Source organism: Erpetoichthys calabaricus, chromosome 10 (genome assembly GCF_900747795.2).
Source record: "Erpetoichthys calabaricus chromosome 10, fErpCal1.3, whole genome shotgun sequence".
NCBI classification, from domain to species: domain Eukaryota; kingdom Metazoa; phylum Chordata; class Cladistia; order Polypteriformes; family Polypteridae; genus Erpetoichthys; species Erpetoichthys calabaricus.
Window position 1 is genome coordinate 110,801,838 of NC_041403.2, and position 19,487 is coordinate 110,821,324.

A 19,487-nucleotide genomic window follows, 5' to 3' on the forward strand; every position below is an offset into this window, starting at 1 on the left:
GCATTCCCTCCTTGAAGTGACTTTATAGCATCTAGTAATTCTGATAGCACCAGAGGTTTATCCAGTTCCTCTGCACTAAAAGTATCTATTTGTGGTATCTGTAATGTATCCAGAAATGCATTAGATTGTGTGTTGTCTTCTTTAAACTCAGTAGAATATAAGGATTTATAGTAGTCTCTAAATGAGTGCATTACATTTTTACGGTCAATGATTTCATCTCCATTTGTGTTGGTGATTACTGGGATTGCATTGCGAACTTCTTGCTTGTGGATTTGATGAGCTAAAAGCTTATTAGCTTTGTCTCCATGTTCATAGTAATGATGTCTTGATTTATAAATTAGTTGTTCAGTTTCTTTAGTTGTCAAGAGGTTGAGTTCTGAATGCAGTGCCTGCCTTTTCCTATGCAGAGCCTCGCTTGGACGTTTGGCATGTTCTTCATCTATTCTAGTGATTTCGCTTCTTAGCTCTAATAGTTTCTTGGTTTCTAATTTATTCCTTTGGGAAAGATATGAAATAATCTGCCCTCTTAAGAAGGCCTTTAGAGTTTCCCAGGGTATTCCTGCAGAAACCTCTGAGGATGTATTTGTCTCTAGGAAGAAGCTGATTTGTTTGGATATAAATTCTGTACAGTTCTCGTCTGCTAATAAAAGCGGGTTAAGACGCCATCTTTGAGGTGAGTGCGTGGGGCATAATGACTTTAACTCCAAGATCAGAGGTGCAGGGTCGGAAATAACAATAGTGTCATACTTGCGAGATTTAATCGTAGGCAAGAAATTATTATCTATAAAGAAATAGTCAATTCTTGAGTAGCAATGATGTACTGGTGAGTAGAACGTATATGTTCTTGAGTTTGGGTTTAGAAACCTCCAGGGGTCTGATAAGTTGTGGTCAGTTACAAACTGTGTAATTGTCTTTGCAGTGTTAGATGTCATCCCCCCTGAGACAGGAGTCCTATCTAAGAGTGAATTTAAAACACAATTAAAGTCCCCAGCCATTATAATTTTATGAGTATTCACATTGGGAATGGATGCAAATACATTTTGCATGAATTCCTTATCATCGAAATTAGGTGCATAAACATTTATCAAAATCAACTTACAGTTAAATAAGTTGCCCGTGACAATCACATATCTCCCTTTTTCTTCCTTTTTGTATTTTTTTTTGTACTCTTAAAGTTTTACTCTGTCTGTTAGCCTAGCTCTCTTTCTCATGGGTGGGGGTTGATTTGATTTGAACTTAGTTTTGTCAAGTCTGACTTGCTTGTATGGAATGTTACTTGCTTTTAATAAATTCAATAAAATGTTAGAAAAACTTCCTAAATAAACATTATGCCCGTACCTTCATCAGAGAACTGAATGTTGCAGGGTACTTTCTGTATCCTGAAGATAACATACAGTATCCTCTCTGAAACAGTAAGTTGTCCATTCCAAGTAAAAACATATGTAACATTATACTCTCAAACACATTTAATTCAATTCAATGTCATGGAAGGGTTGGATTCTAAGCTGGCAGTACTGGTATCAAGGTAGAAAACAGCCGGAAACAGGGTGCCAATCCATCACAGGACCCAATCATGCACACCCACACTCACGGGCTGACTGTAATCACCAATCAAAACTAACACACATATATCTTTGGTCTTGGGGGATGAAAATCTGAGTATGCTTTTAAAATACTAATTTGAAGATAAAGAGCCAAAACTGGGTTGTTTCCGAAGGCAGCCCAGCCATCACTTCAGAGCATCACCAAATAATTTTACTATGTGAGCCTTTGCTATAAACACTTAAATGCTACTACCACTGTAAATAACAGTTTCTGTTCAAAATGGATTAAAATGAACATGAGATAGTCATTCTTACCATTCTGAAACTCAACACACAAAATATCTGATAAAAACATTTGGCTAAAAAAGCAAAATCTTTGATTCTTCCATTATGTTATAAGTGGGTAATTGAAATGCACAGTTAATATTGAAAGACATATGGGAGATCTGTATTGCAGCACACAGAAGTCTTATGGGAAGTGGGTGTGTAGCATACAGTACAGAAGACAGATGGCAAGCAGTGGTTTCACAGATTGTACAAAAAGGAGAGAGGAGAGTGAAATCAATATATTCAACACAGGCTGATTTTTTTTGTAATAAAAAATTGTATTAACTTTTAGAAAAGTTGTATGTAACTTTTGTAAGTCAATACTTTATGCCAAATGCCCTTAACAATGTAGAGTGCTTCATTTACATTTAAAATGTAAGCTGTAATAAGTTAATGTTTTAAAATAAGAAAGCATGTTTCTACTGAACATTGGACCATACTTAAAAAAAAATGCTGATTCTGTATTTGTTTCCTATTTAACTTAACTCTCGTAGTGATAATTTTCTGTCTTTATGCACCACAGTGTATCTATCTTTTGTAGTCAATAGATTAATATTATGTACTGAAGCCAATTTTTGCCCATTGCTGAGAGTCACATTGTCCTGTCCAGCATTTGTTCTGCCAAATACACATAAGGGTGTCCATGACACTGTAATGGAATAAGCAAATGTAGAATGTGAGTCAATGAATAAATGTTTATGTTTAAATAGAAAATGGATGGTTGTGTGCATGGACAGAATGCACTTTGCTTTATTTACCAATATTTCTTTTCTTTGAAAATACAATTGTAGTGAATAGGTCTTTACATTGCATTCTCAAATTACATATTTGTTTAATACTGCTAGCTTTTACATATTATTCCACAAAGGTATCTGTATATATAAAATAGAAGGTCTCTCTTCTCTGTGTTTCCTTTACAATCCTATACTTTAAACGATTTGGACCAAATTTTATATAGTTGCTCATTGGGACGATACTGACAAGACAGACTACTTTGGAACCCAAAATTTTGACCCAGGGGTCCTAGTACAGTTTTATTTTCCCTGTGTGCTACAGTTTGCACAACAGTGCCACCTGCTGGCTCAGAGCAAGTGAAACATCGGAACACACCATAGCCAGACTAGCAGGCAAAAGTTTATAATTTCCTACCTGGGCAATGGCGTGTACACTTTTATCTACTGTAATATAAAAAGAAATATTGTGCAGGGGGTGTTGAGTGAGGCTTGATCAAGAATGGAAGTGCAGCACTAAGAGGACGAGTCAGACATGACAGCGTTCATGTTATAACCCAGCAAGGAACAAATTCTCGGCTTACGAGAGCAGACTGGCAATGTGGATGATGGTTGGTCAACATTAAAAAAAACACATAGAGCTTTGCTTTATTTCCATAACCCATTCTACAAATATATCCCACGCAATGCAGGGTACTTCATCCAGTAATTATAAAAAGCCAAAAATCACTTCAATATAAAGCTAGAACACTAAAGAAAAATGACTCAGAACCAGGCCAAACCGAGCCACGCGTGATTTTTACAAATATAGTTCTCAATATACTGTACATTTATGGTTGATGATGATTGATATGAAGGAAAATGTTGAAATGACAGGAATAGCAGTGCATCTTTTTTCATCTACACTGTCTAGCCAAGTCTTAAATTGTTCCTGTAATGTCCACTGCTCCCAAACATTTTTTTTGTATAGAACATGTTTTTTTTTTGCTTGTGCAGTTAGAGCAAATAAGACATTGAACAGAGTGTCAGTGTTGTATAGTGGTTAGATTAGTACATACAACATATACTTTGAATGATTTTCAGGATTTAATTCTACATTGGGCTTGATGTGAATAAATGTATCAGTTGATCAGTTGGGGAACCATCCCGCTTTGTAAGCCAGAAATGAATAGAAGTTCTGTCAGGGTTTTCAGTGATTACCAGCACTTACTACAAAATGGTATTTCATCTGACAAGCAGCCGCTACAAGATCATTAACACTAGAATTCCTGAAGCCTACACTTACCCAGATCTTTATAGGCACGGAACACACATGAAATGCATGTTTTCCAAATAATATAGTGTATTATTTACCCTATACAAATCCAGGCACCTACTGTGGTTGCCATGTCTATCTTTGTCCACGTGAAGCATCTAGGCCCCCAGTGTACTTTTTCTTGTTCTTTTGGCTGCTCCTGTTAGGGGTTGCAAGAGCGGATCATTTTCTTCCATATCATCCTGTCTTCTGCATCTTGCTCCGTTACACCCATCACCTGCATGTCCTCTCTCACCATATCCTTAAACCTTCTCTTAGGCTTTCCTCTTTTCCTCTTCCCTGGCAGCTCTATCCTTTGCATCCTTCTCCCAATATACCCAGCATCTCTCCTCTGCACATGTTCAAACCACCGCAATCTTGCCTCTCTGACTTTGTCTTCCAACCGTCCAACTTGAGCAGACCCTCTAATGTACTCATTTCTAATCCTGTTCATCCTCGTCATACCCAATGCAAATCTTAACATCTTTAACTCTCCCACCTCCAGCTTTATCTCCTGCTTTCTGGTCAGTGCTTTATTTTGTACTGATTTTATTAAAACAAATTGGCACACAATCATTCAAAGAAATTTGTTAGGAAAGTTCCATTTTTGATGGGAAACTTCAAAAAGAGTGTGCTGCGCAAAGTTTTGAAATTTTAAAACCTCCCATTGAAAAGTATTAACGAAATTTCAAAGCTCATCTATCCTAAAACAGAGAAATATTCTGGGCGTGTTTAATTACAGATTAGTTTACCATTTGAAATTTACTTTTAAAGTGATTAACACTAGAATCCCTGAAACCTATGAAAAAAAATTGTAATCCCCGGCCACCTTAAATTCCTTCGCACCTCTTCATCAGTGCCTTTGTTTTGCAAACATATCAAACTGCCTGCTATCCCATCCCCCACTGACGCAGCTGAAGTCACACAGAAGATTCTCAGAGTTCATGTCTGTTTATCTGGGTGTGAGGTGCCTTGAATTGTAGAGGGTAAATAATATATCATCATTTGGAATACATACATTTCATGTGTGTTCCGTGTCCACAACAATCTATGTAAATGTAGGATGCCACGAAATTTATATTACATAACAAACAAGCTTTTTTCATGTTTTAGCATCAAAGGTGACTGTGTGCAGATGGTGCAGACCTATAAATATCTGGGAGTGCAGCTGGATGATAAATTAGACTGGACTGCCAATACTGATGCGCTGTGCAAGAAAGGACAAAGCCGGTTATACTTCCTTAGAAGGCTGGCTTCCTTCAACATCTGCAATAAGATGCTGCAGATGTTCTATCAAACAGTTGTGGCGAGCGCCCTCTTCTACGCAGTGGTGTGCTGGGGAGGCAGCATTAAGAGGAAAGACGCCTCACGCCTGGACAAACTGGTGAGGAAGGCAGGCGCTATTGTTGGCATGGAGCTGGACAGTTTAACATCTGTGGCAGAGCGAAGGGCGCTCAGCAGGCTCCTATCAATTATGGAGAATCCACTGCATCCACTAAATAATGTCATCTCCAGACAGAAGAGCAGCTTCAGCGACAGACTGCTGTCACTGTCCTGCTCCACAGACAGATTGAGGAGATCGTTCCTCCTACAAACTATGCGACTCTTTAATTCCACCAGGGGGGGTAAACGTTAATATTTAACATTATACATAGTTATTGTCTGTTTTTTTTTTTCACCTGTATTATTATCATTCTTTAATTTAATATTATTTATTGTATCAGTATCTATCTATTTATCTATCTATCTAATTGACAAAATGTTGACATGAAGTGTATAATTTCCAAATATTAAATTAACAAAAGGTATAATAAAACAAGTGTGCTTTTATTCAAGAATAAACTTGCTGTTTCGTTGAAGAAGATGTGTATGGCAGAGTCACAGATACACACATATACAAAACAAAGGTGCTGATGAAGAGGTGCAAAGGAATTTAAGGTGGCCCGGGATTACGATTTTTTCCGTCGGCTTCGGGGATTCTAGTGTTAAAAGAATAGGAGAAAACAAGTCACTTATCAAGAAATGAAGTTAAGACGAAAAAGTTATGTAAGCATTGCTCAGTAAGCACAGAGTGAACAAATATGTACTCAGTATTTCCATTATATATTAAAGACAGGCACACAACTGCAGTACATTACACTATCTGCATATCATAAAGAACTCAGTATTCCTCTAACACAATGATTTATCAGCAAATCTCCAGACATACCATCACGGTCAGCACCATTCAACAATTTTACCTAAAATTTAAACAAATATTTTAAATCTCCACTTGTAAAATGTTACATTTAAATATTTGACCTACAATTCGTCCTAGACCCTGCACAATGAACGGTTAACAATAGGTCATCATTTGATGGACTTTTCACTTCACTTTAATTAGAATTTGCTGCCCATGGAAACTATTGAGTCACCTCACGCCTATTGGGGCTGCATTTTTACACTACATAATATTGTAAAGTACTGTTAAAAAAGCATGTATTTATTGTACAGTAGTCTACTAACGCATGTAATCACATTCTGTTATCATTGTTAGTTAGTAATTAATCGTATCATTGTATGTAATCTAAAATTAAAACATGTAACAATAAAATAAGTATTTAAATCATGAAGTAAATACACACTGTGTCACAATAATAATGTAGAATCAACGCAAAGGAATTAAAAGTAAAAAATGTAATGGCATAGCTTAAACTTAAACAATGACCTTAAACTTGAACTTTTAACAAAATTCTACTTGACCAAGTATAACCTGAATTTGAATGCCTCCCTAAAAGGTAAGTTGAAAAGAAGGCAATAAGGAAATGAGGCCAACAATAACAATTAAAAAATTCTTGTGTTGGTTCTCAAATTGGCATAGTATATAAAACACAGACATATCAAAGTAAAACTAAGAGATTTTGAATGCACTGCTAAAGACTGATTTATTTGAAAGTAAAAACATCTCCTAAATGGACATGCATTAAATTTTGTTACAACAAATACCATTCTCAATTGTTCATCATCATCAATGACTTGGGAATTATACTTTACACAAGTGTTTTTCAACTGGTACACTGTGGACATAATAGTGTAGTGCTCCTGGGTCCTAACCTGAGAGAGACACACTCCTCAGGTGGTCGAGACCTTGTTTGAGAAGGACGGGACTACCCAGAGAAGCCGACAATCTCTGTTTTGCAGACACAGCACTTAGAGTGCACTGTAGCAGCCAGGAGATGTATCGGGGGTGCCAGGGTGCGTGTGTTTGTCTGGTTGCTATGTCTCTATCATTCCAACAGATGGCACATCACAAACATGTGTGGTAATAAAGTGCACTGTATTTGTCATTCCAATAGATGGTGCCTAACAACTTCAAACCATCTTAGACAGGTAGTACAGCTAGTATATGTATATATGAATATGCCACATCATCCCAAAGTTAATTTTTCTTTGCTTCCAGTACTGGATAGGCTGTAGCGCCCTGCAACCTTATTGTTAAGCAGATCTGAAATCTAGTGAAGTAATTGCTCAGCATCTGGCAGAGTTGTGTGACACCAATGTACATGTACTAACTGTGCAGTCTTAAAAGAATTGATCTTGCACGGTAAGTTGCAGTTATGAAATTAATCATCCAAAAATGTAACAAGTGGAAGAGATTGCAGTATGTGAAACACCATAAAGAATTGTGTGACAACCAGTAGCAGAAAGTCTTATAGAATGTTCAGTCCATATTTGAAACTTTTAGTTTACTATTACACCATTATGTTAGATTAAGAGTTGGTGAGATGTACATTGACACCTATGTGCAGCCTTCTGTGAGACACGGGAGCAACTGTGCCATGATATGAGTGTGCATTTTGTATCTGCAGAGATAGTGATGCAATAATTGTGTTTTTTTGTTTGTTTTAATTTTGCTGCAACCAATTATATGGGTTGGCTGGCTTCACACCCCAACTCTTTATCTTTGTTCTCTGTTTCTCTTGCATTATTTGGTGTTGACATTTGTAATTAATTTAGACCACTTTTTTGATATTGATGAGTCTTTTTCTGTTAAACAGCGTCAAAAAGGTCAAATTACATTCACTGTGATAGGCACAGTAACAGTAATATTGGGAAGTTCTTAAATCCAAAATATGCTTAAAAAAAGATTTTGTTCCATCCCATGAGCTGATTTTGTAATTTGCTTAGTATTTTTCTGTTTGGCTCTGGGTTGCACCCTACCATTCACACATTATACAGTAACTTCAATATTCACGCCTAAAACCACAATATAACTGCATCACCAATTATATCAAATCTTTTCTTAATATTCTAGGATTTTATATCCTGACACCTGTTTTTCAGCTATTTTCATGCTGTGTGATTCTTTGGCTGTCACTATATTTTTTCAGGTGGCATCACGTGTACACTTTGATTCAAAGTTTCAAATAAATTTACACCCCTGAATGTGCATGACTCCTTGTGATGTTCTGCTGTGTTTACTGTAGGTTATGACAGCCAAGTCATTTAACTTGTAACAAGCAAGTAAAACAGACTGAACTGTCAAAGCTAAAGTGAGACACTTGCTCTTAACCAGCACCTGAAATCCACATGCTACATCTCTTTACAGAAAGTGACACCAATTCAGGAGATGATGCCTTTTTACATTTTTTCAGCGAGTCAGCTACATATCTTACCACAGGAAACTTAAAGGCTTCACTGCTTTGGGTTATGCAAAAATATCTTTTCACTTCACGACCATTTTGGGAGATTATTTTTTACTGAGGTACATCAGGCACTAAAGAATAATGGTAAAAATAAACTTTGTTTAACAGGCCATCTGCAGCATGGAAACGCTAGATTCTATCCACTGGATTTCTACAAGGCTTCCTATTTATTCACCTTTTAAGCTTGCTGGGTAGAGGACGGGTGCTTTAGATAATTAATTCTATACCAGAGTCACATAGCATCATCAAAAAGACTCATATTTGCACACTTTTTAAACAGTAGTTAAAGCACAGCATCCCTCACCATCATGGTGGAAGATAAATGTAGAAACAAATAACAGTCCAAATAAATAAAACATTTTGCTGGTCATTCCGGGACTGCATGGGTGTAGTTTGAACTTTATCTTTATGTCTTCTAGGGATTTTCTGTAAATATTACAGTTTTCCTTTCAAAACCCCCAAAAATGTTAGGTTAATAGGCAATTCCACAAACATTTCCTGAAAAGTTGGGATATTTTCTAAAATACAGTAAAAACAAAAATTTGCGATTTTTTAATTTTCTTAAACCTTTATGTAACTGACAAAAGTACACAGAAAAAGTTTTCACTGACCAACTTAATTGTATTTTGCAAATGTAAACAAATTTAGAGATTGACAACTGCAACACAATCAAAAAAAGTTGTGACAGAGGCAAAATAAGATTGATAAGTTTATAGAATATCCAATTAAGACTGATTTAGAAGATTCCACAATAAACAAGTTATTTGGTAACAGGTGTGGCTATCATGATTGAGTAAAAATGGAGGAAATGCTCAGACTTTGCAAGCAAGAATGGGTCGCGGATCACTACTTTGTGCTAAACTTCAATCAGTTCAAAAAGAACACAGTATTGTGAAAAGACTCTACAGAGTCTGGAGAAATTTCAGTGTGTAAAGGAAGGGTCTGATTAAGGAGGATATGGACCTCTGGAGTAAAGACATTTTTGGGGTCCTACCTGCATAAAATACTATGAATACTCTTTAACTTCAAGGTCTCAGAGTCACACTGAGTAAACTGAGTGATTACTACAAAGTCTTCGCTTTAAAATGTCAAAAATCTGAAAAAAAATATAGCCTTGCTCTCAGAAATTTTGAAAGACAAACTATGCTGCATCAAAGGTACTGCCTTTAATTAGTCATTGCTGCACAGATGACAAGTAACCACCACAAACCAAGGCTTGAAAAGTCAACCATAGAACCCAATTGCAAATGCCTATAAAAGCAGGGAAATCAAATACTGCCGAGGCCATTATCTATATTAATAGGGGCAAAGGTTTGCTTTTAAAAATGGCACTTTTCTGGATTTCTTTGAAGCAGAGTCCTTGATCAAATCATGCATATCCAGTTACTAACCAGATCATTTTCAAATGACTCAGTCTTTTATGTCTTTATGTTTGTGGATTTGAGTCTATTCTTCACTAGAGCTTGAGCTTCGAGAGCGATAACTCACCACACACAGTTAAGCTTGAAAGCAATGTTTACATTTGGGAAGATCTCTTGTAAGTTTTTCTTCTCCAAGAGAATGTTAAAGCCTTGTAGTGGATGAAATGTCTTTAGTGCTTATTAATTTTTTGAGCTAGAGAATCCTACACCAGTGCGTCTCCATCAATAAAAAATAGAGAAGGAACAATAACCTCAAAAAATACAATACATGGCTACAAATTAGCAAAAAGCTTCTGAATATATACAGTCATTCCTCAATATATAATGTTTAAATATAATTTTGTAATAGTTGTCGTGTGTTTAGTGTCACTGCCAGGTTGTAGCTTATTATCATTGCTGTAAACAGTACAATGTCTGTAAAGGTACTGGAAGCCTATGGACTATATGGCAAGGAGCACCAATTAAAGCTAAAAAGACAGGGGCTGACCATACCCAAAAGGGGGAAAGTGCAGTAGTGGGAAAAAAGAAGAAAGTCACTTATATTAAAGAAAAAACTACTCCCCCTACAGAAGACATCATTTGAACGTGGGCTTATTTCTTTAGAAGGCAAGATGACTTATCAAAATAGAGGATCCTTTTCCTTTTTGTGGTGAATCTGGGAAAGTGTCCGATATGCCTGCATGAAGAGATTTTGGGTGGTAGATGTTTCCTTGGAACTGAGGTATAGCTTGGGGAAACCCCCGCAATAATGGACTTTAGGAAAACAGAAACTCTACTGTTTTCCATTCACAGGTGATTCTTTACTAAAATTGCTGTGTGTGTATTAATGGTTTACTTGTTGAGTGTTTTTTATTGCAGTCCGTGAGAGGGAAGGGATGGTGCGTGGCTGCACATGATTTTGTAAATGGATAAATTATTTAATGCATGTTTTTCTCAGGGTTTACAATAACTATTTTATTTCCATGCTTTCATTTTCTTCTGTTGGAGTGCTCTGTACTTCTTGTTGTAGCTACTAGGAAAGTAGTATTGGTCACTCGCACTATGCAAAATTCACTGATTTCATTTTTCTTTTTGCTGTCGCTCTAATGATCAGTAGCACATATAATTGTTATCTCTTGGGACCGGAAAAGGGTCTTGAGGAGTGGTACATATATATTTAAACTTTGACTTTATATAGTTAAACTTTATATATTCTGGAATGACTTCATATATTCGGATGCTGACTTTAAATATTCAGGAAAAACTTTATTCAGACTTTGACTTTACATATTCAGGGATGACTTTATATATTCAAATTACATTTAAACTCTGAGTTTATATATTCAGACTTCGACTTTATACATTTAAACTTTAATGTCAAAGTCTGAATATATAAAATTGGACATTCTTGACTATTCTTGAAAATTGGACATTCAGGCATGTTCTAAGTATATGTATATTCTAAGCTTGTTTATATTTACAAAATACAGTTAAGCTGGTCAGTGAAATCACTGCAAATCTTTTCTTTGCAATTTTGTCAGTCAAGTAAAGGTTCTTTAAAGGTTACTAAGTCGTTGTTTTATTGCATTTTAGAATATATCCTAACTTTTCTGGAAATGGGGTTTGTATATTTGAGGTTGTCTATATGGACTCTGACCCCCTGCAACACTGAAATGGGTTGGGGAATGGTATATGGTAAACTTGAATGCAAGTTCTAAAAAAGTTCAAATGATAATTAGTAGAATGTCACAGTATAGAATATTGCTGTTTATGCTCAGTGTTTATTTTCATTTTAACTTGAATGACATTATCTACAGTATGTAACCACCTGCTGTGAAAAAAGCCTTCTTTAAGATGGTGTCTGCACTTAAATTATTCTCATTTACATGTTCTTAAAATTCACTTTCCTCTTTTATAATAAGCACAATGACAATAAAATCAAAGGTTCAAGAATAAAAACTATTTATTTAAGGATAAAGATAATTGCAAAGGAGCCAAATATTTCTAAAATATAACTATATCCAGAATTTCATAAAACCATAAGAAAAAAAATAATTTACAGTCACATTTATTTGCACATTAACATCCAGGAGTGGTGGTTCTGAGGCTAGGGACTTGCACTGGCAATCGGAAGGTTGTTGATTTGAATCCCATAAATACCAAAAGTAACTCCACTTCGTTGGGCCCTTGAGCAAGGCCCTTAACCTGCAATTGCTCCGTCCTGGGTATGACGTTAATCTGCATCCAGCCTTTCATTTAAACCCGCCAACCTGCAGGGAAAAACCTGGGGGTTGGTGGCAGAATTGGCACTCCAGCCACCATAAAAAACCTCACACTGTTCCATTCCATCTGAATTAGTGTGCTGCTGAGGTGTCACCCGCCACACGGCTGCATTTGGGTCCTAATCTGGGTTCCTGAGTTGGTTTGTCATGTGGTGGGTACGGAAATGCTCTGTATCAGCGTGTGCTCCTAACCTCCTCTCCAACATCCCACCCATGAGTTCACCCACATTTATGATAAATGTCAGTTTCACTTACTGTACAAAGTTGTGGCTATGGATCATTGTGGCCTTTAAAGAAAACTGAACTGGCCCCTTCATTTGTACATCTTCAAGCCAGTTATCAGGAAAGAAAAAAAAACACACCTTCTTGAATGGTTTCTCACTCATATTTGATGGCTCCAACCTGGTTTACCCAACTGACCTCCACCGTGTCTAGCTACTGGGTACACTGCAACTCACATCTTCAGACCGCCACTATCTCCACCAGGTTGACTGTGCAACAATTGACAGAACACCCTTTCTTAAAACAGTAAATGTATGTCTATACTTCCTTCACTCTCCTTATCCCTGTTACTAGACTTTTGACTCAATACCATTAGTCACACTCATTAGTCTCCTCATCTTTACAGGTCTCTTCACATTTTCTGCGGAACCCTTCTGTTTCTTTCACTACGTCCACTAAACGGCTGACTTGTTGCATTTTCACCTCTCATTGTCACTTTCTCTGTGAAAGCTCTTTCACTGACCAGCACGTACTTTCTGTGTTTTTAAAGGTGAAATTGTCAGCTTTAATAACATTGTAGCTGGGGCTTTCTTTTTAAACCAGTCATTCTGTCTGTCTCCTACGTCATCTTATTTGCATTTATTTTTCCTCAAACCACTGCTAACTGGTCTTATTTATACCCATTTTCTGAACTTGCTTTTTCCATCACAATGAAACAAGAAGACAAAGCTAATTCCATCAGCAGAGAATACATGAATGGAGCCAACTCAGTATAAAATACAAGAGATTACTGGGTAATCTCATAGACATCATCACTCACCCACACGGTGCCTATAAAAAGTATTCTCCCCCTTGGAAGTTTTTGCATCTTACTGTTTATTATAAGAGCCTTATTCTGTTGATTAATGTCAGAAAAGTCAAATTAAATCCACTGTGATTCAATGTTGTATAATAATAAAATGTGAAAACATTCCAAGGGGGTGATTATTTTTTATTGACACTGTATCTGGCTGGTTTTAGAGATGCAAATCAACTTAAGATTGACATCTTTAGCATGAGGGAGGAAAGTGGAGTCACTAAAGGAAACTCAAGGACATTGAAAGAATGTGTGAACTCCAGACACAGATTGGGCAGACAACTAAACTCAGGTCCCATATTCTGAAAACCTATATAAATGGCATGTATTATTCAAATGTTTTTTGTTGTTTACGTGTTTCGCTAAACTTATAAGCCTTGTGATGTACTCCAAGACATCCATCCATCCATTTTCCAACCCGCTGAATCCAAACACAGGGTCACGGGGGTCTGCTGGAGCCAATCCCAGCCAACAAAGGGCACAAGGCAGGAACCGATCTTGGGCAGGGTGCCAACCCGCTGCAGGACACACACAAACACACCAATTTAGAATCGCCAATGCACCTAACCTGCATGTCTTTGGACTGTGGGAGGAAACCGGAGCGCCCGGAGGGAACCCACGCAGACACGGGGAGAACATGCAAACTCCACGCAGGGAGGACCCGGGAAGCGAACCTGGGTCTCCTAACTGCGAGGCAGCAGCGCTACCACTGCACCACCGTGCCGCCCTACTCCAAGACATTTTTTGTGAATAGTGATAAATACAATTAAAAAGATATTGTGGTAAGTTTATAGATGCCTAGATCTAGCAACATAACCAAAAGGACATATTTACTGTATATAAGAAAAATATTTAACAAGTGAAGAAATAGACCTTAAAATCTTGGTTTGGAGCTGTATTTAGTGAATTATATTAACATTAATAATAATTATGCTGCAATACAGCGTCTCTAAGGATTATTGTGATTAGAAAAGAATTTGAGATACAATAAATTTGCAAGACAAAAATCAAAGTTATGTCCATGCTAGGTTGAAACTAATGTCATGTCATTTTCTAATCTGCTCAATCAAAGCCAGGGCTGAAGGGGTGCTGTAACCTATCCCTGCTAGCATAGGGTGGAAGGCAGGAACAAACCCTGGACAGGGCACCAGTTCATCACAGGGCAAGCACACACACACACACACTAGGGCCAGTCGGCAATTCACCTAACCTGCATGTCTTTGGACTGTGGGGGGAAACCAGGTCAACCAGAGGAAACCCATGCAGACACAGGGAGAACATGCAAACTCCATGCAGGGAGGACTCGATCCTGGTCTTCTTACTTCGAGGCAGCAGTACTACCACTGCACCACCATACCACCCAAGTAGAAACAGGAAATTTTCAAAAGAAATACAAGTAAACAAAGCAGAGTGGCAAAACAATATCAAAGTCAAACAAACTAATTCTAAAGATCATTAAAGTCTGTCCAACTGAGGGATATCAAAACATGGAACTGTCACCATACTTATAAAGTCACCACCAATTACATCACACATACAGTGAACACTGTCACATGACAATTTCCCAAGTTGCATAAACATAAAAATGGAACAAAATAAGGTACAAAAAATAAAAACCTCATGTATTGAAACCAGCAGTTACTACATAATCCCCACTCAAGGGCTTGCACTACAAGCATGAGCATCTGGCTTACAGGGAAACAAGTAGCGAAATTTAGCCAACAACTGCAGACCCTGAAAATTCCGGTCAGAATCCCAAAAATGCTCCTCTGGACCATAACCTTACTACTCAATAAGATATTCAATTCGGGAACCCACTTTCTAGAATCCAGAATTTTATGTACCTCAAACTCATCATGAACATTAACCACCACTGACCTATTCCCTTGTTTTAATGCACAGTGTGCAGTACATGTACGGTCAGGTTTATCCAAAATTCTAGTAAACTCTTTAAGAAAGATTTTGAATGCTGGGATGTTGATTTACATAGTAGTGTAAGCCAGAGAGTTCCAAAGCACATAAGTAACAATAACTACCAAAATGCCCACTAGAGAAGGATATCATCATCAAACCTTAGCTAGTAATAAGGGCAAACACTGGATCTTTATAGACTAAAAGTTTTATTTTCAAAAATGCTCTGTTAAACCGTGAAGCACAAAAGGCAAAAAGGAGCTTCCACCAGAGGCAAGCCAAGTCCCAACATGAAATCCTTGAAAGAATAGTCGAAATATAGAGCGCAGAGATCAAACACCCAGTAAAAAAACTCGTAAATCCAGCCCACCTTAAATCCCTTCGCACCTCTCCGTCAGCGTCTTTTGTCTTTTAAATGTGTCGATAAGCAGCAAGCAGCCTGCCATCACATCCCCCCGCTGCTGCACAAGGTTTTCTCAGCTCAAGTCTGTTTACCTGCGTGTCAGTTGCTTAGAGTTGTATAGAGTGAGAAGTCAAGCAAAACGACACCTTTTATAAGTACTACAGTATATCGTTATTTGGAACACATGCATTTCATGTGTGTTCTGTGTCTACAACAATCTATGTAAACACATCGTTAAAACAGAAACTTTTTCATATTTTAGTAATAATTGACAAAATGTAGACATGTAGCGTATAATGTGTGAAGCCTGAAGTCCAAATATCAAATAAACACTTTCACAAAAGGTACAAGTATAACAAAACAAGTACGCTTTTATTCAAGAATATAACTGCAGAACAAGAACCTGCGTTAGGGTGCGACATTGACACATCTTTAACACGACTACTTTGGTGGCGTAATGATAAGAACTGCTGACTGGTAATCAAAAGGTCATGAGTTCGATCCCACACGACTCCGTTTTGAGAAGTGAACTGCTCTTATTCTTACTATTTTAGAATAAAAACATACATTTGATTTGAGTCTGTAACAGCCGGTGTAAATGTATAGTACTTGTAAAGGTTAGTGTTGTTTTTTTATTTAGTTTTATTCTCCCAGTTACGTTCACACTCCCCCAACCTGACACTGCTGTTTTCACATAAAGACGTGCTATAACTCAGATGATGACAAGGGTTCTGCATCGGAGAAAGAATGCATGTCACACTTTTGCCGTCACTGTACGTTGTATATAAAAGCCAGATTGAATGTTATTTACCTATTTACCTTGATTTATTTACTTACTACCTACAGTGTAAAGTCACAAGTAGACTGCAGAGCTTCCCGTGTACATATACAAAGTATAGCGACGGCAAAAGTGCAACTTGCATTCTTTCTCTGATGTAGAACCCTCATCATCATCTGAGTTCACCTGATGAAATAATTTATTACAGCAGTACTGTCTCTTTCAAACGTACTAACCCCCAATTCTTGTCCTTCCGTTTCTTTCTCCAAATACCCAATTGCCACACAATCAGCTCTATTATAGACGTTAAGCCATCTGTAAGATGAGAACGCTGATTCTTCAGAACTTTTAAGGATCATTGAAATATCTTCATAGTATATGTTTAATTATTCTATCCATCTATCCTTCCAGTGTCGAGCCAGCCCCAGCAAGAAAACAGCGTGAGGCAGGAACAATCCGTGAATGGAGCACCAGCTCCTTGCTAGCGCTGCGACACTGTGTCCTCACATGTTTAATTATTAAGAATATAGACTATTTAAAGTTTTATCTGTATAATATAATAAACATATTTTGCTGCATTTCATCTTAAAAATGATATTGTCATCATATGTAAATACGCTCTTTATAAAGTGGCTCAGGTTGTGCAATATTACAACTGTATCGCAAGTTTACAGTGAGGTATTTGAACTTATAAGTACAAACAGTTCTACAAGGAGCACTTGATGGACTGATTGATTGTATTTATAGTTGCTTGGGATGAAACTGTTTCTGAACCACGAGGTCAGTACAGGAAAGGCTCTGAAGCGTTTGCCGTATGAGAGCAGTTCAAATAGGCAGCATGGCTGAGGCAGCAAGTGCTAGATGCTGTATACCGATAATTCTCTTTCCGATCAGCTGCTGTAGAGCTGTGATTCCACACTCAGATACAGTGATATAAATACTTTAAGTGGTGCAGTGAGAGTAATATGGAAAAAGATGATCCGCTGTGGCAACCCCTAACGGGAGCAGCTGAATGAAGAAGAAGAAGGTGCAGTGAGAGTAACAACGCTAAAGCAGCTATGGTATTTGGAATAGTTTGGCTATTCCATGGACCATTGTAATGCTACAGGTTAATTTCAATCAGATGCCTTAAACTAATAAACAATATTGATTTCAGTGTATATGATAAAGCCGCGTCAGGGATGTGGATCTAAAAAAGAAAGGGAAATCACACTGGAACAAAAGCACTGCTTTCACGTTGGGTGCCGCCAGTTTGCAAAACTGAGCAGAGAACTTATGTACGCTAGGGTTTGAGCTACAGTGGAAATGTTCATGGCTTTATGCCAAGTTTAGGTATTATACATTGCGATTTGAGCATGGAAACGGGAGTACGCAACATTTTTGTGTGTACGCACCGTTTATACTATAAATGAGGCCCCAGGTTTCTTGTTTCAAAGTCACTCATGATCCCTTGGTAAGTTATGAGACAGCTCTCCAAGGGTTTCTGTGAAAAACAAGAAAAGGTCAAGAGATAGTAATGCAAGACAAGAATCATATTTAGGGCCTGGCCAGATCAAATCCAGGAGATCGAAAAGAAACATGAGTGAACAAAGCACATGGGCAAACTAAAAATCAAATTCAGTCAGAAGGCGATCAAAAAACTGGCCTATTTGATTTGCAAACCAGGTACCACTCAAGATGTTTAAAGTTTATCCAAACGAGTTAACTTCCACCATACTTCTAGTGTCACTACTGCTGAAGTCACACATGTGGGTATCGTAGTCACATGACACTTCTTTTGAGTCACAGAAAAAAAGCAAAAAAAAGAAATTAAATACAAAAAATAAATATTGTGAAAACAAACAAAAATGCTTAACAATTTCACATGATAAAAAAATGAACAAAAACCCATGAACAGAAACATATAATTACTACCTTTGTTAACTATATGATTATTTGTAGGGAAAGTTGGGCAAAATTCTATGCTAACAACCTGGGAACAGGAAGTGATTATGAGATTAACAGAAAAAACAGGATTCAAAGCAAGTACCTTCCAGTTAGTCCATTTAAAAATTATTCTTTGCATAAAAAAATGAAATGTTATGTTTCAGTAGTCTAATACTTTAACTTCAGCTTCACATTTTCAATCAATTTTGAATTATTAGTGCTACCAAATAATAATGTATTGGTTTGCTTAATTTCTGGCAATTAGTGCAAACAAGTAATAACCGCACAAAACAGCATTAAACACAAAAATACAAATACCTATTTTGTAATATTGTACTTTTTATATCTGATTATCTACATTATATGCACCCTTTAATTAAACACCACCTACATATGCAGTTCAATTTGTTCTATGTAGAACAGGACATACTTACACTCCCATATTTACTCCTGTATTCATTGCATTTAGGATGTTTATCAGAGTTTCTATACATTTAAGAAGAACTCTGAAACACGTGAAGGCATTGTATAGACATCTATAAAAAGGACACACACTACAAAGGGTAGTTACATTCCACCTCACAAGGATAAGAAGAAAAATAAAAACAAACTTTACGAGACAGGATAGTCTCCTTAACATTATGTGTATCCCCAGAAAAATTAGATAAAAATGCTGAATTTTCTTCAACAATAAAAAGAGTTATTACATGTGTGATGGACAGCCGGCAGCTCAGTCTGGCCAGGATGCCCAAAGAATGACAGGATAGGGGAAGGCAACTACTTTGGGACACTGCCTTCCACAAGATGCTAGATAGAGACCTCCCTGCAGCATAGCGGTGCCCCGGATTCCCGCAGGGCACTGTGGAGATCTGGAGTTCGGCTTCACAGCCCTGCTGGGTATCATGGGTGCTGCCAGGAGACACTGCAGGGGGACCTGGGCGTTTTTACTGTCTGCATAGCCCAGAAGTACTCCAAAGTCACAGGGACAGAAGCCCCGAAGTGCATCTGAGCTGAAGAAAAAGCAAGTTCTCCATCTGACATGGAAGTGCTGGCAAGTCACGTGGATGGAAGGACAGAAGCACTTCCGGGTTAAGGACTATATAAAGGACTGCTGTGAACCCAGCAAGC